General features: G+C 45.8%; 2 protein-coding genes and 16 non-coding genes across 25 annotated transcripts in view; all 18 read right to left on the minus strand.

Moving 5' to 3' along the window:
- The window catches only part of LOC127944872 (uncharacterized), a 352,827-nt gene that overhangs the window by 167,279 nt on the left and 158,724 nt on the right, over positions 1–26,824 (minus strand). The gene's annotated exons all lie outside the window — the stretch shown is intronic.
- The window catches only part of LOC127944298 (uncharacterized), a 170,237-nt gene that overhangs the window by 133,284 nt on the left and 10,129 nt on the right, over positions 1–26,824 (minus strand). The gene's annotated exons all lie outside the window — the stretch shown is intronic.
- LOC127945225 (U1 spliceosomal RNA) lies at positions 513–676 on the minus strand. Its single transcript, XR_008150572.1, has one exon. It is a non-coding gene; the product is annotated as a U1 spliceosomal RNA (small nuclear RNA).
- On the minus strand, positions 1,051–1,241 carry LOC127945470 (U2 spliceosomal RNA). Its single transcript, XR_008150801.1, has one exon. It is a non-coding gene; the product is annotated as a U2 spliceosomal RNA (small nuclear RNA).
- Positions 3,731–3,894, minus strand: LOC127945226 (U1 spliceosomal RNA). Its single transcript, XR_008150573.1, has one exon. It is a non-coding gene; the product is annotated as a U1 spliceosomal RNA (small nuclear RNA).
- LOC127945471 (U2 spliceosomal RNA) lies at positions 4,269–4,459 on the minus strand. The gene has a single exon (XR_008150802.1). It is a non-coding gene; the product is annotated as a U2 spliceosomal RNA (small nuclear RNA).
- On the minus strand, positions 6,940–7,103 carry LOC127945227 (U1 spliceosomal RNA). Its single transcript, XR_008150574.1, has one exon. It is a non-coding gene; the product is annotated as a U1 spliceosomal RNA (small nuclear RNA).
- LOC127945472 (U2 spliceosomal RNA) lies at positions 7,478–7,668 on the minus strand. Its single transcript, XR_008150803.1, has one exon. It is a non-coding gene; the product is annotated as a U2 spliceosomal RNA (small nuclear RNA).
- LOC127945228 (U1 spliceosomal RNA) lies at positions 10,149–10,312 on the minus strand. Its single transcript, XR_008150575.1, has one exon. It is a non-coding gene; the product is annotated as a U1 spliceosomal RNA (small nuclear RNA).
- Positions 10,687–10,877, minus strand: LOC127945473 (U2 spliceosomal RNA). Its single transcript, XR_008150804.1, has one exon. It is a non-coding gene; the product is annotated as a U2 spliceosomal RNA (small nuclear RNA).
- On the minus strand, positions 13,358–13,521 carry LOC127945229 (U1 spliceosomal RNA). The gene has a single exon (XR_008150576.1). It is a non-coding gene; the product is annotated as a U1 spliceosomal RNA (small nuclear RNA).
- LOC127945474 (U2 spliceosomal RNA) lies at positions 13,896–14,086 on the minus strand. Its single transcript, XR_008150805.1, has one exon. It is a non-coding gene; the product is annotated as a U2 spliceosomal RNA (small nuclear RNA).
- LOC127945231 (U1 spliceosomal RNA) lies at positions 17,761–17,924 on the minus strand. The gene has a single exon (XR_008150577.1). It is a non-coding gene; the product is annotated as a U1 spliceosomal RNA (small nuclear RNA).
- LOC127945475 (U2 spliceosomal RNA) lies at positions 18,298–18,488 on the minus strand. The gene has a single exon (XR_008150806.1). It is a non-coding gene; the product is annotated as a U2 spliceosomal RNA (small nuclear RNA).
- Positions 20,384–20,547, minus strand: LOC127945371 (U1 spliceosomal RNA). Its single transcript, XR_008150705.1, has one exon. It is a non-coding gene; the product is annotated as a U1 spliceosomal RNA (small nuclear RNA).
- On the minus strand, positions 20,922–21,112 carry LOC127945476 (U2 spliceosomal RNA). Its single transcript, XR_008150807.1, has one exon. It is a non-coding gene; the product is annotated as a U2 spliceosomal RNA (small nuclear RNA).
- Positions 23,008–23,171, minus strand: LOC127945232 (U1 spliceosomal RNA). Its single transcript, XR_008150578.1, has one exon. It is a non-coding gene; the product is annotated as a U1 spliceosomal RNA (small nuclear RNA).
- On the minus strand, positions 23,546–23,733 carry LOC127945629 (U2 spliceosomal RNA). The gene has a single exon (XR_008150913.1). It is a non-coding gene; the product is annotated as a U2 spliceosomal RNA (small nuclear RNA).

The following is a 26,824-nucleotide window of genomic DNA, read 5'->3' on the forward strand; positions in this document are numbered from 1 at the left end:
CAGAAAGCTTCTCTGGAGTCTGACTGTCAATAATCATCCAAAAAAATAGGAAATTTCCATTCACCTTGGCGAGGGGACCTCAAAGCGTGCTAAGGTGGCGTGTCCGAGGTGGCTCGAATGGCTATAACTCCAGGAAGGAGTGAGATCCCTTCACCCAAATCGGCACACCTGTGCAGGGGCTCAGTCCGAGGCCAGGTGAAAAAGGGCGCGGCGACAGGCCACTAGGTGTCGCTGTAAGCGACAACAAAATTAATACGAATCGAAAAAAAGGACAACCAAACAACATGGAGACAGTTACAGCTAGGCTGCAGTCAGTCCAATCTACTTTCAAAGTAAGGTCTGCGCTATGTTCGAACTAAACTACCCACCAGGGTCCGATTTTTCAAGAGCGCAAGTGACTTTGTTTCACAGGCGCACAACACATATCTCGCATGTGACAGAACTCCCCATTCTGAAAGGAAAATAAATAAAAAACTGTAAAAACCTCTTCTGCTTTGTTTCACCAACAATTTCAGGGGAGAGCGCGAACGCAGTCCCCCACTACCATAAATTATGCAGTCGAGATTCCCGCATTTGGGGAATTCGCAGGGGTCAGCATGGCCGGAGTGCAATGGACAAGCCTCGCCCTGGGTGAACCGCCTTCTTGATCATGGTGTCTCCCCTGCCAGGTAAGTATGAAGGCCCAGGCGGTCAGCCAGAGGTCTGATTTGCATCTCTACCATCCTCACCAACGGTTAGCCCTCCGCCCCCCCTCCGGGAAAGGAAGGACGGGTGCCTTCCGTTACTGGCCTGGAAACTGCCAAGCTCATGGGCCGGTGCTTCCCAACGCCAGTTTTAGATGACTCTCTTTAAACAAACACACCTGATTCGATGCGTCACCTCGTCTGTGAAAGACTTCAAGACCTCAGGTGGGTGCATCGTTAGTGGAAGAGTCCAAGACCCCAGGTGGACACATCAGGAAAAAAGTTTGCAATAAACCACAGCATCTGCAATGGCAGCTCTCATTCCTTGTTCTGCTATTCGACACAATAAATGGCAATCCCCAAAAAGGGAAAGCACACCGTTCCTGGAGACACTGCAATACCAGGCCGATGCATGGAGTGGACGGAGCAAGCCCCGGCTCCAGCTCCGTGATCTAAAAATCCATTTAATATGTAGTCCCCGGATGGGGGACGTATCAGATATTAAACTGATAAGAACAGATACTACACTTGATCTTAGCCAAAAGGCCGAGAAGCGATGCTGCTAAGACGCAGCAGGGAGGAAGCCGGACACGGCGATGCCCATCTCGGCTTTGGTAAGTTTTGGGAGACCTAAAAACGCTGGGGGATGGTACCCTGATAGCACACATACATCTAGGAGACGTCTATTTGACATATGAATTTACATCTGCAAGATGTAGTTTTAAGGCTGTTTGCTCATCTGCAATACGTCTATTGGACGTCTCCTTTTAGCAGTGTTTGGAAGGTTACTTTGGAAATGTAATAGGTTACAGATTACAAGTTACCCTGTTTAAAATGTTATAGTAGTATAACTTTTTCAATTACTTTATTAAAGTAATGTAACTAATTACTTTTGAGTACTTTTAGATTACTTTTCTAAATTTGTGAAAATGAAATAATAATAAATAAAAACATATACATCAACTCAAATACAGTTATCTAATAAGCATGTGTCATTCCTGTATAATAAACTCCTGAAACATTGGTGTTTTTTTAAACTGCTGTCTCTTTGTATATGATATGATAGGTAAAATGCATGACGTGACACAGAGCAGTTCTAGAAATGATGTTTATGTGCTCATGTACTCCTATATTGAGGCGGCAGAGGCTGACAACACTGCAAGCTTCAGTAGGCCTATTTGTATTAAATGAAACTGCATGTTTTTGCCATTAATTTACAGGAAGGGCGGACTGGGAAAAACAAAAAATTCTGTTAAAATTCTGGAAATTATTAGGGCGTATGTCTCAGAACAGTCAGTGCAATTTGGGAAAGAAATCAGTGAAATCTGTATGTGGATGTGTGTAAATATTCAAATGTAATTGCCTTTGTAATCGTTAAAAATTTCATAAGTAACTTTAATTTAATTACTAATTTTTTCTTCGTAACTGTAACTAATTACAGTTACATTCATTTTGTAATTAAATTACGTAATGCTGTTACATGTAACTAGTTACTCCCCAACACTGCCTTTTAGATGTCAGATAGATGTCAATTAGATGTCTTTTAGATGTTTATGATTTAGAAGGTATATAAAACTGACATCTGAAAGGCGTATGTCAGACGTTTGTAGATGGCAGATGCTTTCCAGATCAACATTTCTTTAACAGACATCTTGCAGACGTAAGTGTGCTATCTGGGTAGTACCCTCCCCTGTCTACAACGTCACCGGGCCTCGTCCCGATCGGCCTGACGGAAAGTACGGCATGGCTCGTAACTCCCAAACGGTTGGTCGCAGAGCCACGTGCCTTATGTCACCGGAATCCTTGGCTCGAGCCGAACGAGACGCAGGTCTCAGATTGGCCCGTCGCTCTGACGAAATTTTCGGGTATTTTGGATTTTGTCGAAAACCTTCTTTTGCAACCTGGCGCCAGGTATTTGGCCCAGTCCCACCCAAATCAGCACAGAAAGCTTCTCTGGAGTCTGAGTGTCAATAATCATCCAAAAAAAATAGGAAATTTCCATTCACCTTGGCGAGGGGACCTCAAAGCGTGCTAAGGTGGCGTGTCCGAGGTGGCTCGAATGGCTATAACTCCAGGAAGGAGTGAGATCCCTTCACCCAAATCGGCACACCTGTGCAGGGGCTCAGTCCGAGGCCAGGTGAAAAGGGACGCGGCGACAGGCCACTAGGTGGCGCCGTAAGCTGAAAAATAGGGAAAATGTAATGTAAATGGACAATCAAACAAAGATGAAAACACCTGCAACACTGCGGGATGGTAGTACCCTCCCCTGTCTGCAACGTCACCGGGCCTTGTCCCGATCGGCCTGACGGTGGAACTGCAGCGACGGAAAGTACGGCATCGCTCGTAACTCCCAAACGGTTGGTCGCAGAGCCACGTGCCTTATGTCACCGGAATCCTTGGCTCGAGCCGAACGAGACGCAGGTCTCAGATTGGCCCGTCGCTCTGACGAAATTTTCGGGTATTTTGGATTTTGTCGAAAACCTTCTTTTGCAACCTGGCGCCAGGTATTTGGCCCAGTCCCACCCAAATCAGCACAGAAAGCTTCTCTGGAGTCTGACTGTCAATAATCATCCAAAAAAAATAGGAAATTTCCATTCACCTTGGCGAGGGGACCTCAAAGCGTGCTAAGGTGGCGTGTCCGAGGTGGCTCGAATGGCTATAACTCCAGGAAGGAGTGAGATCCCTTCACCCAAATCGGCACACCTGTGCAGGGGCTCAGTCCGAGGCCAGGTGAAAAAGGGCGCGGCGACAGGCCACTAGGTGTCGCTGTAAGCGACAACAAAATTAATACGAATCGAAAAAAAGGACAACCAAACAACATGGAGACAGTTACAGCTAGGCTGCAGTCAGTCCAATCTACTTTCAAAGTAAGGTCTGCGCTATGTTCGAACTAAACTACCCACCAGGGTCCGATTTTTCAAGAGCGCAAGTGACTTTGTTTCACAGGCGCACAACACATATCTCGCATGTGACAGAACTCCCCATTCTGAAAGGAAAATAAATAAAAAACTGTAAAAACCTCTTCTGCTTTGTTTCACCAACAATTTCAGGGGAGAGCGCGAACGCAGTCCCCCACTACCATAAATTATGCAGTCGAGATTCCCGCATTTGGGGAATTCGCAGGGGTCAGCATGGCCGGAGTGCAATGGACAAGCCTCGCCCTGGGTGAACCGCCTTCTTGATCATGGTGTCTCCCCTGCCAGGTAAGTATGAAGGCCCAGGCGGTCAGCCAGAGGTCTGATTTGCATCTCTACCATCCTCACCAACGGTTAGCCCTCCGCCCCCCCTCCGGGAAAGGAAGGATGGGTGCCTTCCGTTACTGGCCTGGAAACTGCCAAGCTCATGGGCCGGTGCTTCCCAACGCCAGTTTTAGATGACTCTCTTTAAACAAACACACCTGATTCGATGCGTCACCTCGTCTGTGAAAGACTTCAAGACCTCAGGTGGGTGCATCGTTAGTGGAAGAGTCCAAGACCCCAGGTGGACACATCAGGAAAAAAGTTTGCAATAAACCACAGCATCTGCAATGGCAGCTCTCATTCCTTGTTCTGCTATTCGACACAATAAATGGCAATCCCCAAAAAGGGAAAGCACACCGTTCCTGGAGACACTGCAATACCAGGCCGATGCATGGAGTGGACGGAGCAAGCCCCGGCTCCAGCTCCGTGATCTAAAAATCCATTTAATATGTAGTCCCCGGATGGGGGACGTATCAGATATTAAACTGATAAGAACAGATACTACACTTGATCTTAGCCAAAAGGCCGAGAAGCGATGCTGCTAAGACGCAGCAGGGAGGAAGCCGGACACGGCGATGCCCATCTCGGCTTTGGTAAGTTTTGGGAGACCTAAAAACGCTGGGGGATGGTACCCTGATAGCACACATACATCTAGGAGACGTCTATTTGACATATGAATTTACATCTGCAAGATGTAGTTTTAAGGCTGTTTGCTCATCTGCAATACGTCTATTGGACGTCTCCTTTTAGCAGTGTTTGGAAGGTTACTTTGGAAATGTAATAGGTTACAGATTACAAGTTACCCTGTTTAAAATGTTATAGTAGTATAACTTTTTCAATTACTTTATTAAAGTAATGTAACTAATTACTTTTGAGTACTTTTAGATTACTTTTCTAAATTTGTGAAAATGAAATAATAATAAATAAAAACATATACATCAACTCAAATACAGTTATCTAATAAGCATGTGTCATTCCTGTATAATAAACTCCTGAAACATTGGTGTTTTTTTAAACTGCTGTCTCTTTGTATATGATATGATAGGTAAAATGCATGACGTGACACAGAGCAGTTCTAGAAATGATGTTTATGTGCTCATGTACTCCTATATTGAGGCGGCAGAGGCTGACAACACTGCAAGCTTCAGTAGGCCTATTTGTATTAAATGAAACTGCATGTTTTTGCCATTAATTTACAGGAAGGGCGGACTGGGAAAAACAAAAAATTATGTTAAAATTCTGGAAATTATTAGGGCGTATGTCTCAGAACAGTCAGTGCAATTTGGGAAAGAAATCAGTGAAATCTGTATGTGGATGTGTGTAAATATTCAAATGTAATTGCCTTTGTAATCGTTAAAAATTTCATAAGTAACTTTAATTTAATTACTAATTTTTTCTTCGTAACTGTAACTAATTACAGTTACATTCATTTTGTAATTAAATTACGTAATGCTGTTACATGTAACTAGTTACTCCCCAACACTGCCTTTTAGATGTCAGATAGATGTCAATTAGATGTCTTTTAGATGTTTATGATTTAGAAGGTATATAAAACTGACATCTGAAAGGCGTATGTCAGACGTTTGTAGATGGCAGATGCTTTCCAGATCAACATTTCTTTAACAGACATCTTGCAGACGTAAGTGTGCTATCTGGGTAGTACCCTCCCCTGTCTACAACGTCACCGGGCCTCGTCCCGATCGGCCTGACGGAAAGTACGGCATGGCTCGTAACTCCCAAACGGTTGGTCGCAGAGCCACGTGCCTTATGTCACCGGAATCCTTGGCTCGAGCCGAACGAGACGCAGGTCTCAGATTGGCCCGTCGCTCTGACGAAATTTTCGGGTATTTTGTCGAAAACCTTCTTTTGCAACCTGGCGCCAGGTATTTGGCCCAGTCCCACCCAAATCAGCACAGAAAGCTTCTCTGGAGTCTGAGTGTCAATAATCATCCAAAAATAGAGGAAATTTCCATTCACCTTGGCGAGGGGACCTCAAAACGTGCTAAGGTGGCGTGTCCGAGGTGGCTCGAATGGCTATAACTCCAGGAAGGAGTGAGATCCCTTCACCCAAATCGGCACACCTGTGCAGGGGCTCAGTCCGAGGCCAGGTGAAAAGGGACGCGGCGACAGGCCACTAGGTGGCGCCGTAAGCTGAAAAATAGGGAAAATGTAATGTAAATGGACAATCAAACAAAGATGAAAACACCTGCAAAACTGCGGGATGGTAGTACCCTCCCCTGTCTGCAACGTCACCGGGCCTTGTCCCGATCGGCCTGACGGTGGAACTGCAGCGACGGAAAGTACGGCATGGCTCGTAACTCCCAAACGGTTGGTCGCAGAGCCACGTGCCTTATGTCACCGGAATCCTTGGCTCGAGCCGAACGAGACGCAGGTCTCAGATTGGCCCGTCGCTCTGACGAAATTTTCGGGTATTTTGGATTTTGTCGAAAACCTTCTTTTGCAACCTGGCGCCAGGTATTTGGCCCAGTCCCACCCAAATCAGCACAGAAAGCTTCTCTGGAGTCTGACTGTCAATAATCATCCAAAAAAATAGGAAATTTCCATTCACCTTGGCGAGGGGACCTCAAAGCGTGCTAAGGTGGCGTGTCCGAGGTGGCTCGAATGGCTATAACTCCAGGAAGGAGTGAGATCCCTTCACCCAAATCGGCACACCTGTGCAGGGGCTCAGTCCGAGGCCAGGTGAAAAAGGGCGCGGCGACAGGCCACTAGGTGTCGCTGTAAGCGACAACAAAATTAATACGAATCGAAAAAAAGGACAACCAAACAACATGGAGACAGTTACAGCTAGGCTGCAGTCAGTCCAATCTACTTTCAAAGTAAGGTCTGCGCTATGTTCGAACTAAACTACCCACCAGGGTCCGATTTTTCAAGAGCGCAAGTGACTTTGTTTCACAGGCGCACAACACATATCTCGCATGTGACAGAACTCCCCATTCTGAAAGGAAAATAAATAAAAAACTGTAAAAACCTCTTCTGCTTTGTTTCACCAACAATTTCAGGGGAGAGCGCGAACGCAGTCCCCCACTACCATAAATTATGCAGTCGAGATTCCCGCATTTGGGGAATTCGCAGGGGTCAGCATGGCCGGAGTGCAATGGACAAGCCTCGCCCTGGGTGAACCGCCTTCTTGATCATGGTGTCTCCCCTGCCAGGTAAGTATGAAGGCCCAGGCGGTCAGCCAGAGGTCTGATTTGCATCTCTACCATCCTCACCAACGGTTAGCCCTCCGCCCCCCCTCCGGGAAAGGAAGGATGGGTGCCTTCCGTTACTGGCCTGGAAACTGCCAAGCTCATGGGCCGGTGCTTCCCAACGCCAGTTTTAGATGACTCTCTTTAAACAAACACACCTGATTCGATGCGTCACCTCGTCTGTGAAAGACTTCAAGACCTCAGGTGGGTGCATCGTTAGTGGAAGAGTCCAAGACCCCAGGTGGACACATCAGGAAAAAAGTTTGCAATAAACCACAGCATCTGCAATGGCAGCTCTCATTCCTTGTTCTGCTATTCGACACAATAAATGGCAATCCCCAAAAAGGGAAAGCACACCGTTCCTGGAGACACTGCAATACCAGGCCGATGCATGGAGTGGACGGAGCAAGCCCCGGCTCCAGCTCCGTGATCTAAAAATCCATTTAATATGTAGTCCCCGGATGGGGGACGTATCAGATATTAAACTGATAAGAACAGATACTACACTTGATCTTAGCCAAAAGGCCGAGAAGCGATGCTGCTAAGACGCAGCAGGGAGGAAGCCGGACACGGCGATGCCCATCTCGGCTTTGGTAAGTTTTGGGAGACCTAAAAACGCTGGGGGATGGTACCCTGATAGCACACATACATCTAGGAGACGTCTATTTGACATATGAATTTACATCTGCAAGATGTAGTTTTAAGGCTGTTTGCTCATCTGCAATACGTCTATTGGACGTCTCCTTTTAGCAGTGTTTGGAAGGTTACTTTGGAAATGTAATAGGTTACAGATTACAAGTTACCCTGTTTAAAATGTTATAGTAGTATAACTTTTTCAATTACTTTATTAAAGTAATGTAACTAATTACTTTTGAGTACTTTTAGATTACTTTTCTAAATTTGTGAAAATGAAATAATAATAAATAAAAACATATACATCAACTCAAATACAGTTATCTAATAAGCATGTGTCATTCCTGTATAATAAACTCCTGAAACATTGGTGTTTTTTTAAACTGCTGTCTCTTTGTATATGATATGATAGGTAAAATGCATGACGTGACACAGAGCAGTTCTAGAAATGATGTTTATGTGCTCATGTACTCCTATATTGAGGCGGCAGAGGCTGACAACACTGCAAGCTTCAGTAGGCCTATTTGTATTAAATGAAACTGCATGTTTTTGCCATTAATTTACAGGAAGGGCGGACTGGGAAAAACAAAAAATTCTGTTAAAATTCTGGAAATTATTAGGGCGTATGTCTCAGAACAGTCAGTGCAATTTGGGAAAGAAATCAGTGAAATCTGTATGTGGATGTGTGTAAATATTCAAATGTAATTGCCTTTGTAATCGTTAAAAATTTCATAAGTAACTTTAATTTAATTACTAATTTTTTCTTCGTAACTGTAACTAATTACAGTTACATTCATTTTGTAATTAAATTACGTAATGCTGTTACATGTAACTAGTTACTCCCCAACACTGCCTTTTAGATGTCAGATAGATGTCAATTAGATGTCTTTTAGATGTTTATGATTTAGAAGGTATATAAAACTGACATCTGAAAGGCGTATGTCAGACGTTTGTAGATGGCAGATGCTTTCCAGATCAACATTTCTTTAACAGACATCTTGCAGACGTAAGTGTGCTATCTGGGTAGTACCCTCCCCTGTCTACAACGTCACCGGGCCTCGTCCCGATCGGCCTGACGGAAAGTACGGCATGGCTCGTAACTCCCAAACGGTTGGTCGCAGAGCCACGTGCCTTATGTCACCGGAATCCTTGGCTCGAGCCGAACGAGACGCAGGTCTCAGATTGGCCCGTCGCTCTGACGAAATTTTCGGGTATTTTGTCGAAAACCTTCTTTTGCAACCTGGCGCCAGGTATTTGGCCCAGTCCCACCCAAATCAGCACAGAAAGCTTCTCTGGAGTCTGAGTGTCAATAATCATCCAAAAATAGAGGAAATTTCCATTCACCTTGGCGAGGGGACCTCAAAACGTGCTAAGGTGGCGTGTCCGAGGTGGCTCGAATGGCTATAACTCCAGGAAGGAGTGAGATCCCTTCACCCAAATCGGCACACCTGTGCAGGGGCTCAGTCCGAGGCCAGGTGAAAAGGGACGCGGCGACAGGCCACTAGGTGGCGCCGTAAGCTGAAAAATAGGGAAAATGTAATGTAAATGGACAATCAAACAAAGATGAAAACACCTGCAAAACTGCGGGATGGTAGTACCCTCCCCTGTCTGCAACGTCACCGGGCCTTGTCCCGATCGGCCTGACGGTGGAACTGCAGCGACGGAAAGTACGGCATGGCTCGTAACTCCCAAACGGTTGGTCGCAGAGCCACGTGCCTTATGTCACCGGAATCCTTGGCTCGAGCCGAACGAGACGCAGGTCTCAGATTGGCCCGTCGCTCTGACGAAATTTTCGGGTATTTTGGATTTTGTCGAAAACCTTCTTTTGCAACCTGGCGCCAGGTATTTGGCCCAGTCCCACCCAAATCAGCACAGAAAGCTTCTCTGGAGTCTGACTGTCAATAATCATCCAAAAAAATAGGAAATTTCCATTCACCTTGGCGAGGGGACCTCAAAGCGTGCTAAGGTGGCGTGTCCGAGGTGGCTCGAATGGCTATAACTCCAGGAAGGAGTGAGATCCCTTCACCCAAATCGGCACACCTGTGCAGGGGCTCAGTCCGAGGCCAGGTGAAAAAGGGCGCGGCGACAGGCCACTAGGTGTCGCTGTAAGCGACAACAAAATTAATACGAATCGAAAAAAAGGACAACCAAACAACATGGAGACAGTTACAGCTAGGCTGCAGTCAGTCCAATCTACTTTCAAAGTAAGGTCTGCGCTATGTTCGAACTAAACTACCCACCAGGGTCCGATTTTTCAAGAGCGCAAGTGACTTTGTTTCACAGGCGCACAACACATATCTCGCATGTGACAGAACTCCCCATTCTGAAAGGAAAATAAATAAAAAACTGTAAAAACCTCTTCTGCTTTGTTTCACCAACAATTTCAGGGGAGAGCGCGAACGCAGTCCCCCACTACCATAAATTATGCAGTCGAGATTCCCGCATTTGGGGAATTCGCAGGGGTCAGCATGGCCGGAGTGCAATGGACAAGCCTCGCCCTGGGTGAACCGCCTTCTTGATCATGGTGTCTCCCCTGCCAGGTAAGTATGAAGGCCCAGGCGGTCAGCCAGAGGTCTGATTTGCATCTCTACCATCCTCACCAACGGTTAGCCCTCCGCCCCCCCTCCGGGAAAGGAAGGACGGGTGCCTTCCGTTACTGGCCTGGAAACTGCCAAGCTCATGGGCCGGTGCTTCCCAACGCCAGTTTTAGATGACTCTCTTTAAACAAACACACCTGATTCGATGCGTCACCTCGTCTGTGAAAGACTTCAAGACCTCAGGTGGGTGCATCGTTAGTGGAAGAGTCCAAGACCCCAGGTGGACACATCAGGAAAAAAGTTTGCAATAAACCACAGCATCTGCAATGGCAGCTCTCATTCCTTGTTCTGCTATTCGACACAATAAATGGCAATCCCCAAAAAGGGAAAGCACACCGTTCCTGGAGACACTGCAATACCAGGCCGATGCATGGAGTGGACGGAGCAAGCCCCGGCTCCAGCTCCGTGATCTAAAAATCCATTTAATATGTAGTCCCCGGATGGGGGACGTATCAGATATTAAACTGATAAGAACAGATACTACACTTGATCTTAGCCAAAAGGCCGAGAAGCGATGCTGCTAAGACGCAGCAGGGAGGAAGCCGGACACGGCGATGCCCATCTCGGCTTTGGTAAGTTTTGGGAGACCTAAAAACGCTGGGGGATGGTACCCTGATAGCACACATACATCTAGGAGACGTCTATTTGACATATGAATTTACATCTGCAAGATGTAGTTTTAAGGCTGTTTGCTCATCTGCAATACGTCTATTGGACGTCTCCTTTTAGCAGTGTTTGGAAGGTTACTTTGGAAATGTAATAGGTTACAGATTACAAGTTACCCTGTTTAAAATGTTATAGTAGTATAACTTTTTCAATTACTTTATTAAAGTAATGTAACTAATTACTTTTGAGTACTTTTAGATTACTTTTCTAAATTTGTGAAAATGAAATAATAATAAATAAAAACATATACATCAACTCAAATACAGTTATCTAATAAGCATGTGTCATTCCTGTATAATAAACTCCTGAAACATTGGTGTTTTTTTAAACTGCTGTCTCTTTGTATATGATATGATAGGTAAAATGCATGACGTGACACAGAGCAGTTCTAGAAATGATGTTTATGTGCTCATGTACTCCTATATTGAGGCGGCAGAGGCTGACAACACTGCAAGCTTCAGTAGGCCTATTTGTATTAAATGAAACTGCATGTTTTTGCCATTAATTTACAGGAAGGGCGGACTGGGAAAAACAAAAAATTCTGTTAAAATTCTGGAAATTATTAGGGCGTATGTCTCAGAACAGTCAGTGCAATTTGGGAAAGAAATCAGTGAAATCTGTATGTGGATGTGTGTAAATATTCAAATGTAATTGCCTTTGTAATCGTTAAAAATTTCATAAGTAACTTTAATTTAATTACTAATTTTTTCTTCGTAACTGTAACTAATTACAGTTACATTCATTTTGTAATTAAATTACGTAATGCTGTTACATGTAACTAGTTACTCCCCAACACTGCCTTTTAGATGTCAGATAGATGTCAATTAGATGTCTTTTAGATGTTTATGATTTAGAAGGTATATAAAACTGACATCTGAAAGGCGTATGTCAGACGTTTGTAGATGGCAGATGCTTTCCAGATCAACATTTCTTTAACAGACATCTTGCAGACGTAAGTGTGCTATCTGGGTAGTACCCTCCCCTGTCTACAACGTCACCGGGCCTCGTCCCGATCGGCCTGACGGAAAGTACGGCATGGCTCGTAACTCCCAAACGGTTGGTCGCAGAGCCACGTGCCTTATGTCACCGGAATCCTTGGCTCGAGCCGAACGAGACGCAGGTCTCAGATTGGCCCGTCGCTCTGACGAAATTTTCGGGTATTTTGTCGAAAACCTTCTTTTGCAACCTGGCGCCAGGTATTTGGCCCAGTCCCACCCAAATCAGCACAGAAAGCTTCTCTGGAGTCTGAGTGTCAATAATCATCCAAAAATAGAGGAAATTTCCATTCACCTTGGCGAGGGGACCTCAAAACGTGCTAAGGTGGCGTGTCCGAGGTGGCTCGAATGGCTATAACTCCAGGAAGGAGTGAGATCCCTTCACCCAAATCGGCACACCTGTGCAGGGGCTCAGTCCGAGGCCAGGTGAAAAGGGACGCGGCGACAGGCCACTAGGTGGCGCCGTAAGCTGAAAAATAGGGAAAATGTAATGTAAATGGACAATCAAACAAAGATGAAAACACCTGCAAAACTGCGGGATGGTAGTACCCTCCCCTGTCTGCAACGTCACCGGGCCTTGTCCCGATCGGCCTGACGGTGGAACTGCAGCGACGGAAAGTACGGCATGGCTCGTAACTCCCAAACGGTTGGTCGCAGAGCCACGTGCCTTATGTCACCGGAATCCTTGGCTCGAGCCGAACGAGACGCAGGTCTCAGATTGGCCCGTCGCTCTGACGAAATTTTCGGGTATTTTGGATTTTGTCGAAAACCTTCTTTTGCAACCTGGCGCCAGGTATTTGGCCCAGTCCCACCCAAATCAGCACAGAAAGCTTCTCTGGAGTCTGACTGTCAATAATCATCCAAAAAAATAGGAAATTTCCATTCACCTTGGCGAGGGGACCTCAAAGCGTGCTAAGGTGGCGTGTCCGAGGTGGCTCGAATGGCTATAACTCCAGGAAGGAGTGAGATCCCTTCACCCAAATCGGCACACCTGTGCAGGGGCTCAGTCCGAGGCCAGGTGAAAAAGGGCGCGGCGACAGGCCACTAGGTGTCGCTGTAAGCGACAACAAAATTAATACGAATCGAAAAAAAGGACAACCAAACAACATGGAGACAGTTACAGCTAGGCTGCAGTCAGTCCAATCTACTTTCAAAGTAAGGTCTGCGCTATGTTCGAACTAAACTACCCACCAGGGTCCGATTTTTCAAGAGCGCAAGTGACTTTGTTTCACAGGCGCACAACACATATCTCGCATGTGACAGAACTCCCCATTCTGAAAGGAAAATAAATAAAAAACTGTAAAAACCTCTTCTGCTTTGTTTCACCAACAATTTCAGGGGAGAGCGCGAACGCAGTCCCCCACTACCATAAATTATGCAGTCGAGATTCCCGCATTTGGGGAATTCGCAGGGGTCAGCATGGCCGGAGTGCAATGGACAAGCCTCGCCCTGGGTGAACCGCCTTCTTGATCATGGTGTCTCCCCTGCCAGGTAAGTATGAAGGCCCAGGCGGTCAGCCAGAGGTCTGATTTGCATCTCTACCATCCTCACCAACGGTTAGCCCTCCGCCCCCCCTCCGGGAAAGGAAGGACGGGTGCCTTCCGTTACTGGCCTGGAAACTGCCAAGCTCATGGGCCGGTGCTTCCCAACGCCAGTTTTAGATGACTCTCTTTAAACAAACACACCTGATTCGATGCGTCACCTCGTCTGTGAAAGACTTCAAGACCTCAGGTGGGTGCATCGTTAGTGGAAGAGTCCAAGACCCCAGGTGGACACATCAGGAAAAAAGTTTGCAATAAACCACAGCATCTGCAATGGCAGCTCTCATTCCTTGTTCTGCTATTCGACACAATAAATGGCAATCCCCAAAAAGGGAAAGCACACCGTTCCTGGAGACACTGCAATACCAGGCCGATGCATGGAGTGGACGGAGCAAGCCCCGGCTCCAGCTCCGTGATCTAAAAATCCATTTAATATGTAGTCCCCGGATGGGGGACGTATCAGATATTAAACTGATAAGAACAGATACTACACTTGATCTTAGCCAAAAGGCCGAGAAGCGATGCTGCTAAGACGCAGCAGGGAGGAAGCCGGACACGGCGATGCCCATCTCGGCTTTGGTAAGTTTTGGGAGACCTAAAAACGCTGGGGGATGGTACCCTGATAGCACACATACATCTAGGAGACGTCTATTTGACATATGAATTTACATCTGCAAGATGTAGTTTTAAGGCTGTTTGCTCATCTGCAATACGTCTATTGGACGTCTCCTTTTAGCAGTGTTTGGAAGGTTACTTTGGAAATGTAATAGGTTACAGATTACAAGTTACCCTGTTTAAAATGTTATAGTAGTATAACTTTTTCAATTACTTTATTAAAGTAATGTAACTAATTACTTTTGAGTACTTTTAGATTACTTTTCTAAATTTGTGAAAATGAAATAATAATAAATAAAAACATATACATCAACTCAAATACAGTTATCTAATAAGCATGTGTCATTCCTGTATAATAAACTCCTGAAACATTGGTGTTTTTTTAAACTGCTGTCTCTTTGTATATGATATGATAGGTAAAATGCATGACGTGACACAGAGCAGTTCTAGAAATGATGTTTATGTGCTCATGTACTCCTATATTGAGGCGGCAGAGGCTGACAACACTGCAAGCTTCAGTAGGCCTATTTGTATTAAATGAAACTGCATGTTTTTGCCATTAATTTACAGGAAGGGCGGACTGGGAAAAACAAAAAATTCTGTTAAAATTCTGGAAATTATTAGGGCGTATGTCTCAGAACAGTCAGTGCAATTTGGGAAAGAAATCAGTGAAATCTGTATGTGGATGTGTGTAAATATTCAAATGTAATTGCCTTTGTAATCGTTAAAAATTTCATAAGTAACTTTAATTTAATTACTAATTTTTTCTTCGTAACTGTAACTAATTACAGTTACATTCATTTTGTAATTAAATTACGTAATGCTGTTACATGTAACTAGTTACTCCCCAACACTGCCTTTTAGATGTCAGATAGATGTCAATTAGATGTCTTTTAGATGTTTATGATTTAGAAGGTATATAAAACTGACATCTGAAAGGCGTATGTCAGACGTTTGTAGATGGCAGATGCTTTCCAGATCAACATTTCTTTAACAGACATCTTGCAGACGTAAGTGTGCTATCTGGGTAGTACCCTCCCCTGTCTACAACGTCACCGGGCCTCGTCCCGATCGGCCTGACGGAAAGTACGGCATGGCTCGTAACTCCCAAACGGTTGGTCGCAGAGCCACGTGCCTTATGTCACCGGAATCCTTGGCTCGAGCCGAACGAGACGCAGGTCTCAGATTGGCCCGTCGCTCTGACGAAATTTTCGGGTATTTTGGATTTTGTCGAAAACCTTCTTTTGCAACCTGGCGCCAGGTATTTGGCCCAGTCCCACCCAAATCAGCACAGAAAGCTTCTCTGGAGTCTGAGTGTCAATAATCATCCAAAAATAGAGGAAATTTCCATTCACCTTGGCGAGGGGACCTCAAAACGTGCTAAGGTGGCCTGTCCGAGGTGGCTCGAATGGCTATAACTCCAGGAAGGAGTGAGATCCCTTCACCCAAATCGGCACACCTGTGCAGGGGCTCAGTCCGAGGCCAGGTGAAAAGGGACGCGGCGACAGGCCACTAGGTGGCGCCGTAAGCTGAAAAATAGGGAAAATGTAATGTAAATGGACAATCAAACAAAGATGAAAACACCTGCAACACTGCGGGATGGTAGTACCCTCCCCTGTCTGCAACGTCACCGGGCCTTGTCCCGATCGGCCTGACGGTGGAACTGCAGCGACGGAAAGTACGGCATCGCTCGTAACTCCCAAACGGTTGGTCGCAGAGCCACGTGCCTTATGTCACCGGAATCCTTGGCTCGAGCCGAACGAGACGCAGGTCTCAGATTGGCCCGTCGCTCTGACGAAATTTTCGGGTATTTTGGATTTTGTCGAAAACCTTCTTTTGCAACCTGGCGCCAGGTATTTGGCCCAGTCCCACCCAAATCAGCACAGAAAGCTTCTCTGGAGTCTGAGTGTCAATAATCATCCAAAAATAGAGGAAATTTCCATTCACCTTGGCGAGGGGACCTCAAAACGTGCTAAGGTGGCCTGTCCGAGGTGGCTCGAATGGCTATAACTCCAGGAAGGAGTGAGATCCCTTCACCCAAATCGGCACACCTGTGCAGGGGCTCAGTCCGAGGCCAGGTGAAAAGGGACGCGGCGACAGGCCACTAGGTGGCGCCGTAAGCTGAAAAATAGGGAAAATGTAATGTAAATGGACAATCAAACAAAGATGAAAACACCTGCAACACTGCGGGATGGTAGTACCCTCCCCTGTCTGCAACGTCACCGGGCCTTGTCCCGATCGGCCTGACGGTGGAACTGCAGCGACGGAAAGTACGGCATCGCTCGTAACTCCCAAACGGTTGGTCGCAGAGCCACGTGCCTTATGTCACCGGAATCCTTGGCTCGAGCCGAACGAGACGCAGGTCTCAGATTGGCCCGTCGCTCTGACGAAATTTTCGGGTATTTTGGATTTTGTCGAAAACCTTCTTTTGCAACCTGGCGCCAGGTATTTGGCCCAGTCCCACCCAAATCAGCACAGAAAGCTTCTCTGGAGTCTGACTGTCAATAATCATCCAAAAAAAATAGGAAATTTCCATTCACCTTGGCGAGGGGACCTCAAAGCGTGCTAAGGTGGCGTGTCCGAGGTGGCTCGAATGGCTATAACTCCAGGAAGGAGTGAGATCCCTTCACCCAAATCGGCACACCTGTGCAGGGGCTCAGTCCGAGGCCAGGTGAAAAGGGACGCGGCGACAGGCCACTAGGTGGCGCCGTAAGCTGAAAAATAGGGAAAATGTAATGTAAATGGACAATCAAACAAAGATGAAAACACCTGCAACACTGCGGGATGGTAGTACCCTCCCCTGTCTGCAACGTCACCGGGCCTTGTCCCGATCGGCCTGACGGTGGAACTGCAGCGACGGAAAGTACGGCATCGCTCGTAACTCCCAAACGGTTGGTCGCAGAGCCACGTGCCTTATGTCACCGGAATCCTTGGCTCGAGCCGAACGAGACGCAGGTCTCAGATTGGCCCGTCGCTCTGACGAAATTTTCGGGTATTTTGGATTTTGTCGAAAACCTTCTTTTGCAACCTGGCGCCAGGTATTTGGCCCAGTCCCACCCAAATCAGCACAGAAAGCTTCTCTGGAGTCTGACTGTCAATAATCATCCAAAAAAAAATAGGAAATTTCCATTCACCTTGGCGAGGGGACCTCAAAGCGTGCTAAGGTGGCGTGTCCGAGGTGGCTCGAATGGCTATAACTCCAGGAAGGAGTGAGATCCCTTCACCCAAATCGGCACACCTGTGCAGGGGCTCAGTCCGAGGCCAGGTGAAAAAGGGCGCGGCGACAGGCCACTAGGTGTCGCTGTAAGCGACAACAAAATTAATACGAATCGAAAAAAAGGACAACCAAACAACATGGAGACAGTTACAGCTAGGCTGCAGTCAGTCCAATCTACTTTCAAAGTAAGGTCTGCGCTATGTTCGAACTAAACTACCCACCAGGGTCCGATTTTTCAAGAGCGCAAGTGACTTTGTTTCACAGGCGCACAACACATATCTCGCATGTGACAGAACTCCCCATTCTGAAAGGAAAATAAATAAAAAACTGTAAAAACCTCTTCTGCTTTGTTTCACCAACAATTTCAGGGGAGAGCGCGAACGCAGTCCCCCACTACCATAAATTATGCAGTCGAGATTCCCGCATTTGGGGAATTCGCAGGGGTCAGCATGGCCGGAGTGCAATGGACAAGCCTCGCCCTGGGTGAACCGCCTTCTTGATCATGGTGTCTCCCCTGCCAGGTAAGTATGAAGGCCCAGGCGGTCAGCCAGAGGTCTGATTTGCATCTCTACCATCCTCACCAACGGTTAGCCCTCCGCCCCCCCTCCGGGAAAGGAAGGATGGGTGCCTTCCGTTACTGGCCTGGAAACTGCCAAGCTCATGGGCCGGTGCTTCCCAACGCCAGTTTTAGATGACTCTCTTTAAACAAACACACCTGATTCGATGCGTCACCTCGTCTGTGAAAGACTTCAAGACCTCAGGTGGGTGCATCGTTAGTGGAAGAGTCCAAGACCCCAGGTGGACACATCAGGAAAAAAGTTTGCAATAAACCACAGCATCTGCAATGGCAGCTCTCATTCCTTGTTCTGCTATTCGACACAATAAATGGCAACCCCAAAAAGGGAAAGCACACCGTTCCTGGAGACACTGCAATACCAGGCCGATGCATGGAGTGGACGGAGCAAGCCCCGGCTCCAGCTCCGTGATCTAAAAATCCATTTAATATGTAGTCCCCGGATGGGGGACGTATCAGATATTAAACTGATAAGAACAGATACTACACTTGATCTTAGCCAAAAGGCCGAGAAGCGATGCTGCTAAGACGCAGCAGGGAGGAAGCCGGACACGGCGATGCCCATCTCGGCTTTGGTAAGTTTTGGGAGACCTAAAAACGCTGGGGGATGGTACCCTGATAGCACACATACATCTAGGAGACGTCTATTTGACATATGAATTTACATCTGCAAGATGTAGTTTTAAGGCTGTTTGCTCATCTGCAATACGTCTATTGGACGTCTCCTTTTAGCAGTGTTTGGAAGGTTACTTTGGAAATGTAATAGGTTACAGATTACAAGTTACCCTGTTTAAAATGTTATAGTAGTATAACTTTTTCAATTACTTTATTAAAGTAATGTAACTAATTACTTTTGAGTACTTTTAGATTACTTTTCTAAATTTGTGAAAATGAAATAATAATAAATAAAAACATATACATCAACTCAAATACAGTTATCTAATAAGCATGTGTCATTCCTGTATAATAAACTCCTGAAACATTGGTGTTTTTTTAAACTGCTGTCTCTTTGTATATGATATGATAGGTAAAATGCATGACGTGACACAGAGCAGTTCTAGAAATGATGTTTATGTGCTCATGTACTCCTATATTGAGGCGGCAGAGGCTGACAACACTGCAAGCTTCAGTAGGCCTATTTGTATTAAATGAAACTGCATGTTTTTGCCATTAATTTACAGGAAGGGCGGACTGGGAAAAACAAAAAATTCTGTTAAAATTCTGGAAATTATTAGGGCGTATGTCTCAGAACAGTCAGTGCAATTTGGGAAAGAAATCAGTGAAATCTGTATGTGGATGTGTGTAAATATTCAAATGTAATTGCCTTTGTAATCGTTAAAAATTTCATAAGTAACTTTAATTTAATTACTAATTTTTTCTTCGTAACTGTAACTAATTACAGTTACATTCATTTTGTAATTAAATTACGTAATGCTGTTACATGTAACTAGTTACTCCCCAACACTGCCTTTTAGATGTCAGATAGATGTCAATTAGATGTCTTTTAGATGTTTATGATTTAGAAGGTATATAAAACTGACATCTGAAAGGCGTATGTCAGACGTTTGTAGATGGCAGATGCTTTCCAGATCAACATTTCTTTAACAGACATCTTGCAGACGTAAGTGTGCTATCTGGGTAGTACCCTCCCCTGTCTACAACGTCACCGGGCCTCGTCCCGATCGGCCTGACGGAAAGTACGGCATGGCTCGTAACTCCCAAACGGTTGGTCGCAGAGCCACGTGCCTTATGTCACCGGAATCCTTGGCTCGAGCCGAACGAGACGCAGGTCTCAGATTGGCCCGTCGCTCTGACGAAATTTTCGGGTATTTTGGATTTTGTCGAAAACCTTCTTTTGCAACCTGGCGCCAGGTATTTGGCCCAGTCCCACCCAAATCAGCACAGAAAGCTTCTCTGGAGTCTGACTGTCAATAATCATCCAAAAAAATAGGAAATTTCCATTCACCTTGGCGAGGGGACCTCAAAGCGTGCTAAGGTGGCGTGTCCGAGGTGGCTCGAATGGCTATAACTCCAGGAAGGAGTGAGATCCCTTCACCCAAATCGGCACACCTGTGCAGGGGCTCAGTCCGAGGCCAGGTGAAAAAGGGCGCGGCGACAGGCCACTAGGTGTCGCTGTAAGCGACAACAAAATTAATACGAATCGAAAAAAAGGACAACCAAACAACATGGAGACAGTTACAGCTAGGCTGCAGTCAGTCCAATCTACTTTCAAAGTAAGGTCTGCGCTATGTTCGAACTAAACTACCCACCAGGGTCCGATTTTTCAAGAGCGCAAGTGACTTTGTTTCACAGGCGCACAACACATATCTCGCATGTGACAGAACTCCCCATTCTGAAAGGAAAATAAATAAAAAACTGTAAAAACCTCTTCTGCTTTGTTTCACCAACAATTTCAGGGGAGAGCGCGAACGCAGTCCCCCACTACCATAAATTATGCAGTCGAGATTCCCGCATTTGGGAAATTCGCAGGGGTCAGCATGGCCGGAGTGCAATGGACAAGCCTCGCCCTGGGTGAACCGCCTTCTTGATCATGGTGTCTCCCCTGCCAGGTAAGTATGAAGGCCCAGGCGGTCAGCCAGAGGTCTGATTTGCATCTCTACCATCCTCACCAACGGTTAGCCCTCCGCCCCCCCTCCGGGAAAGGAAGGACGGGTGCCTTCCGTTACTGGCCTGGAAACTGCCAAGCTCATGGGCCGGTGCTTCCCAACGCCAGTTTTAGATGACTCTCTTTAAACAAACACACCTGATTCGATGCGTCACCTCGTCTGTGAAAGACTTCAAGACCTCAGGTGGGTGCATCGTTAGTGGAAGAGTCCAAGACCCCAGGTGGACACATCAGGAAAAAAGTTTGCAATAAACCACAGCATCTGCAATGGCAGCTCTCATTCCTTGTTCTGCTATTCGACACAATAAATGGCAATCCCCAAAAAGGGAAAGCACACCGTTCCTGGAGACACTGCAATACCAGGCCGATGCATGGAGTGGACGGAGCAAGCCCCGGCTCCAGCTCCGTGATCTAAAAATCCATTTAATATGTAGTCCCCGGATGGGGGACGTATCAGATATTAAACTGATAAGAACAGATACTACACTTGATCTTAGCCAAAAGGCCGAGAAGCGATGCTGCTAAGACGCAGCAGGGAGGAAGCCGGACACGGCGATGCCCATCTCGGCTTTGGTAAGTTTTGGGAGACCTAAAAACGCTGGGGGATGGTACCCTGATAGCACACATACATCTAGGAGACGTCTATTTGACATATGAATTTACATCTGCAAGATGTAGTTTTAAGGCTGTTTGCTCATCTGCAATACGTCTATTGGACGTCTCCTTTTAGCAGTGTTTGGAAGGTTACTTTGGAAATGTAATAGGTTACAGATTACAAGTTACCCTGTTTAAAATGTTATAGTAGTATAACTTTTTCAATTACTTTATTAAAGTAATGTAACTAATTACTTTTGAGTACTTTTAGATTACTTTTCTAAATTTGTGAAAATGAAATAATAATAAATAAAAACATATACATCAACTCAAATACAGTTATCTAATAAGCATGTGTCATTCCTGTATAATAAACTCCTGAAACATTGGTGTTTTTTTAAACTGCTGTCTCTTTGTATATGATATGATAGGTAAAATGCATGACGTGACACAGAGCAGTTCTAGAAATGATGTTTATGTGCTCATGTACTCCTATATTGAGGCGGCAGAGGCTGACAACACTGCAAGCTTCAGTAGGCCTATTTGTATTAAATGAAACTGCATGTTTTTGCCATTAATTTACAGGAAGGGCGGACTGGGAAAAACAAAAAATTCTGTTAAAATTCTGGAAATTATTAGGGCGTATGTCTCAGAACAGTCAGTGCAATTTGGGAAAGAAATCAGTGAAATCTGTATGTGGATGTGTGTAAATATTCAAATGTAATTGCCTTTGTAATCGTTAAAAATTTCATAAGTAACTTTAATTTAATTACTAATTTTTTCTTCGTAACTGTAACTAATTACAGTTACATTCATTTTGTAATTAAATTACGTAATGCTGTTACATGTAACTAGTTACTCCCCAACACTGCCTTTTAGATGTCAGATAGATGTCAATTAGATGTCTTTTAGATGTTTATGATTTAGAAGGTATATAAAACTGACATCTGAAAGGCGTATGTCAGACGTTTGTAGATGGCAGATGCTTTCCAGATCAACATTTCTTTAACAGACATCTTGCAGACGTAAGTGTGCTATCTGGGTAGTACCCTCCCCTGTCTACAACGTCACCGGGCCTCGTCCCGATCGGCCTGACGGAAAGTACGGCATGGCTCGTAACTCCCAAACGGTTGGTCGCAGAGCCACGTGCCTTATGTCACCGGAATCCTTGGCTCGAGCCGAACGAGACGCAGGTCTCAGATTGGCCCGTCGCTCTGACGAAATTTTCGGGTATTTTGGATTTTGTCGAAAACCTTCTTTTGCAACCTGGCGCCAGGTATTTGGCCCAGTCCCACCCAAATCAGCACAGAAAGCTTCTCTGGAGTCTGACTGTCAATAATCATCCAAAAAAATAGGAAATTTCCATTCACCTTGGCGAGGGGACCTCAAAGCGTGCTAAGGTGGCGTGTCCGAGGTGGCTCGAATGGCTATAACTCCAGGAAGGAGTGAGATCCCTTCACCCAAATCGGCACACCTGTGCAGGGGCTCAGTCCGAGGCCAGGTGAAAAAGGGCGCGGCGACAGGCCACTAGGTGTCGCTGTAAGCGACAACAAAATTAATACGAATCGAAAAAAAGGACAACCAAACAACATGGAGACAGTTACAGCTAGGCTGCAGTCAGTCCAATCTACTTTCAAAGTAAGGTCTGCGCTATGTTCGAACTAAACTACCCACCAGGGTCCGATTTTTCAAGAGCGCAAGTGACTTTGTTTCACAGGCGCACAACACATATCTCGCATGTGACAGAACTCCCCATTCTGAAAGGAAAATAAATAAAAAACTGTAAAAACCTCTTCTGCTTTGTTTCACCAACAATTTCAGGGGAGAGCGCGAACGCAGTCCCCCACTACCATAAATTATGCAGTCGAGATTCCCGCATTTGGGGAATTCGCAGGGGTCAGCATGGCCGGAGTGCAATGGACAAGCCTCGCCCTGGGTGAACCGCCTTCTTGATCATGGTGTCTCCCCTGCCAGGTAAGTATGAAGGCCCAGGCGGTCAGCCAGAGGTCTGATTTGCATCTCTACCATCCTCACCAACGGTTAGCCCTCCGCCCCCCCTCCGGGAAAGGAAGGACGGGTGCCTTCCGTTACTGGCCTGGAAACTGCCAAGCTCATGGGCCGGTGCTTCCCAACGCCAGTTTTAGATGACTCTCTTTAAACAAACACACCTGATTCGATGCGTCACCTCGTCTGTGAAAGACTTCAAGACCTCAGGTGGGTGCATCGTTAGTGGAAGAGTCCAAGACCCCAGGTGGACACATCAGGAAAAAAGTTTGCAATAAACCACAGCATCTGCAATGGCAGCTCTCATTCCTTGTTCTGCTATTCGACACAATAAATGGCAATCCCCAAAAAGGGAAAGCACACCGTTCCTGGAGACACTGCAATACCAGGCCGATGCATGGAGTGGACGGAGCAAGCCCCGGCTCCAGCTCCGTGATCTAAAAATCCATTTAATATGTAGTCCCCGGATGGGGGACGTATCAGATATTAAACTGATAAGAACAGATTTTTTTTTTTTTTTTTTTTTTTTATTAAATCCATACACTCATACAAATTTACAAATGAACCTCTTGTAACAAAGGCATACACATTTTCAGTTTGAACATTCCGAACTCAAAAATAACTTCATATAAAGTGAACAACACATTACTATCAGTGCCTCATAAACAAAACTAGATTTTTGACACCCAAGACTTTATCCCACCCCTACCCGAGGGAGTCCCCCCCATACAGCCCTCGTCTCCTCCTCTCCATAAACGACCTTATACCCATTTACCTCTTTAACCAAACTTGCCAAAAGTGTTGAAAATAACTTTTGAGGTTCTAAACCAGGCAACTGCTTCCTCAGGCACCTTAGACGCCAGTCCCATAAGATACGCTTCCCTTCTGAGATAGTTACCCATACTACTCTTTTCTGATCCTTCTCTATATTTCCCAACCCTCCTCCATACAACACTAAGTCCCGGGTAATCAGTGGTCCTCCCCATTCTCTCCACCACCCAGTGACTGCTTCCCATAAAGCCATTGCTCCTGGACATGACCACAAGGCGTGCTCAATTGTCTCTTCTCCCCCGCAACCCACTGGGCACAAAGGAGATCTGCCCTGACCATGCCTATATAAACGCTCCCGTACTGGAAGCCTCCCTAATGCTGCCAACCAGTTCACATCCTTACACCTCCCTACCAAATAATCTGGTTGCAAGGACAACCAGTTCACTTCAATTGGAGGCCCTGCCCCTCTAGCTTCCTTAACTGAGCTCTCCTTCAACCTATCATACAGCTTCCTATGATTTAACAACAATGACTCTTCCAAGCACCAAGGATTTTCTTTAATAGTGTCTGCCGCCACTTTATAATGTTCAGGTCTATCCAGAGACCAAGGCACCCTATTACTCCACCCTGTTAAATGCCTCAAAGGCCAGCCCAACCAAAAGTGAGCCAACACATGTGCTTTATGCCCTGGAGCCTGTACCACTAGGCGAGCTGCAAATGCAATAAACAAAGCCGTAACCTTCCAAGGGAGGCACGGCACCCCTCTGCCTCCCTCAGCCAGAGGACGAAACATCTGCGCCCTTGATACTAGCTCAGTCCTCCCTCTCCAAATAAAAGAAAAAATCAACTTCTCCATTCTCCTCCCCTGCCAAAAAGGTAGGGGAAAAACATAAGCCAGATGATTAATACTGGGCAACACATCTGCCTTCACTACCTGTACTCTACCCCATAATGACAGATCCCTTACACTCCACCGGTTTACTTTAGATTGTAAAGATTCCAACATCCCCTTCCAATTTTGTTGTGCACTATTCACCTTGAAGAAATGAACACCCAAGATTTTCATGCCATCCTGACACAAGGTATACCCTCCTGGAACCACAGTCCTCTTACTCCACCGTCCTACAAACATCACTGAAGATTTACTGACATTTATCTTGGCCCCTGTGGCTTCAGAAAAACTATGCAAAATCTCTCCTGTCACTGCAAAATCTTTTTCTGTGGTCAAAAAGACTGTCATATCATCTGCGTAAGCTAACACTTTTGCCCTTATCCCTCCTCCACCTGGCATTACTACACCAGTCAGAGCTGCTGTTAATCGTAGCCGACTAATCAGAGGCTCTAAAGACAGTATATAGCACAAGGGTGACAAAGGACACCCTTGCCTCACACCACCCAACTGTCTCACTGGTTCAGAATAGAACCCGTTAATCCTAATCTGACTGAAAGCTTCACTATACAGAAGCTGGATCCAGGCTCTGAACCCTGGGCCAAATCCAAGCTTCTCCAACACTGACCACAAAAAAGAATGGCTAACCCTATCAAAGGCCTTTTCCTGGTCAAGGCTCAGGATTGCCAAAGGAAGCTGCCGTTGCTCAGCCCAACTGATCAAATCCCGGATCAAAACTAAATTGAGGCTGCCTGATCTTCCTGGAACCCCACAAGTTTGATCTGGATGAACCACCAAATCTAACACCCCCTTAAGCCGTAAGCATAAGACTTTCGCCAGAATCTTATAATCTGTAGTAAGTAAAGTTATTGGCCGCCAATTTGCCAAATCCTCCTTACTATTCTTCTTATGCAGGAGGGTCACCAACCCCCTCCTCATAGACATAGGCAATTTCCCCACTTCCAGACTTTCCTGATAGACCTTAATAAGTTCAGGGCCTACTAAAGGCAAGAAGGCTTGATAAAATTCAGCTGGGAGACCATCACCACCTGGAGACGTGCCTCTCTTCAAGGACTTAATTGCTACCTCTACTTCCTTCAAGGTGACCTCCGTCTCTAACCTGCCTGCCTCCTCTTCCTCCAAGGTCCTGTCCAGATCCTCTAGAAACCCCTCCGTTGTTGACTCTCTTATTTCTCTATTCGCGAACAGCTCCTTATAAAAGGCAACTGAAGCCTTGAGCATTCCTTCAACTGAGTAAACCTTACCCTTCTCTGTATTTAAACATTCCATACTGCTACGCTTCTGCCTGCCCTTCACAGTAGAAAAGAAAAACTTTGTAGGCCTTTCATCTAACACACGCTGACATACACCTGACTGCATAACAAACTTCTGTGCTTCCCCTCTATAATGTTCATTCAAAGAGTCCTGCAAGAGTTTGGCTTTCTTCCACCCTTGCACAGTGCTCAATAGACCTTGAGAGCATAAAACTTGCAGTTCTTTAGTCCATTGACGCACTTGATTCCTCTTAGCCTTCTCCAAAGCTAAACCCCATGCCCTGCAAAAAAACCTAATCCTCTCCTTCACCCCTTCCCACCAGTCAGAATGTGACTGGTAGAATTCTTTTAAATTGCACCACCCAGCATATAATACCTGGAAAACCTTACAGAAGGTTTGGTCTTTGAGGTATGTAACATTCATCCTCCACTTCCCCCGACCCCTTTGCCCTGCCTCCAACTCTGCCCCAGCCCCAACTAAACAATGATCTGAGCACCACATTGGCTGCCTTGTGTAGCTACTAACTTTAACAGATTTTGACAAAAATATATAATCCAACCGTGATGCCTCCTGCCTACTGTTAAACCATGTATAACCTAAACCCTCCCCTCCAGCTGTCTGACCTGAATCTTGTAATCCAAAACTTTTAATAACCCCTGCCAATTCCCCCCCAGAATTTTTTTCTAGGGACATATT

This window comes from Carassius gibelio, chromosome A23 (genome assembly GCF_023724105.1).
Source record: "Carassius gibelio isolate Cgi1373 ecotype wild population from Czech Republic chromosome A23, carGib1.2-hapl.c, whole genome shotgun sequence".
NCBI classification, from domain to species: Eukaryota; Metazoa; Chordata; class Actinopteri; order Cypriniformes; family Cyprinidae; genus Carassius; species Carassius gibelio.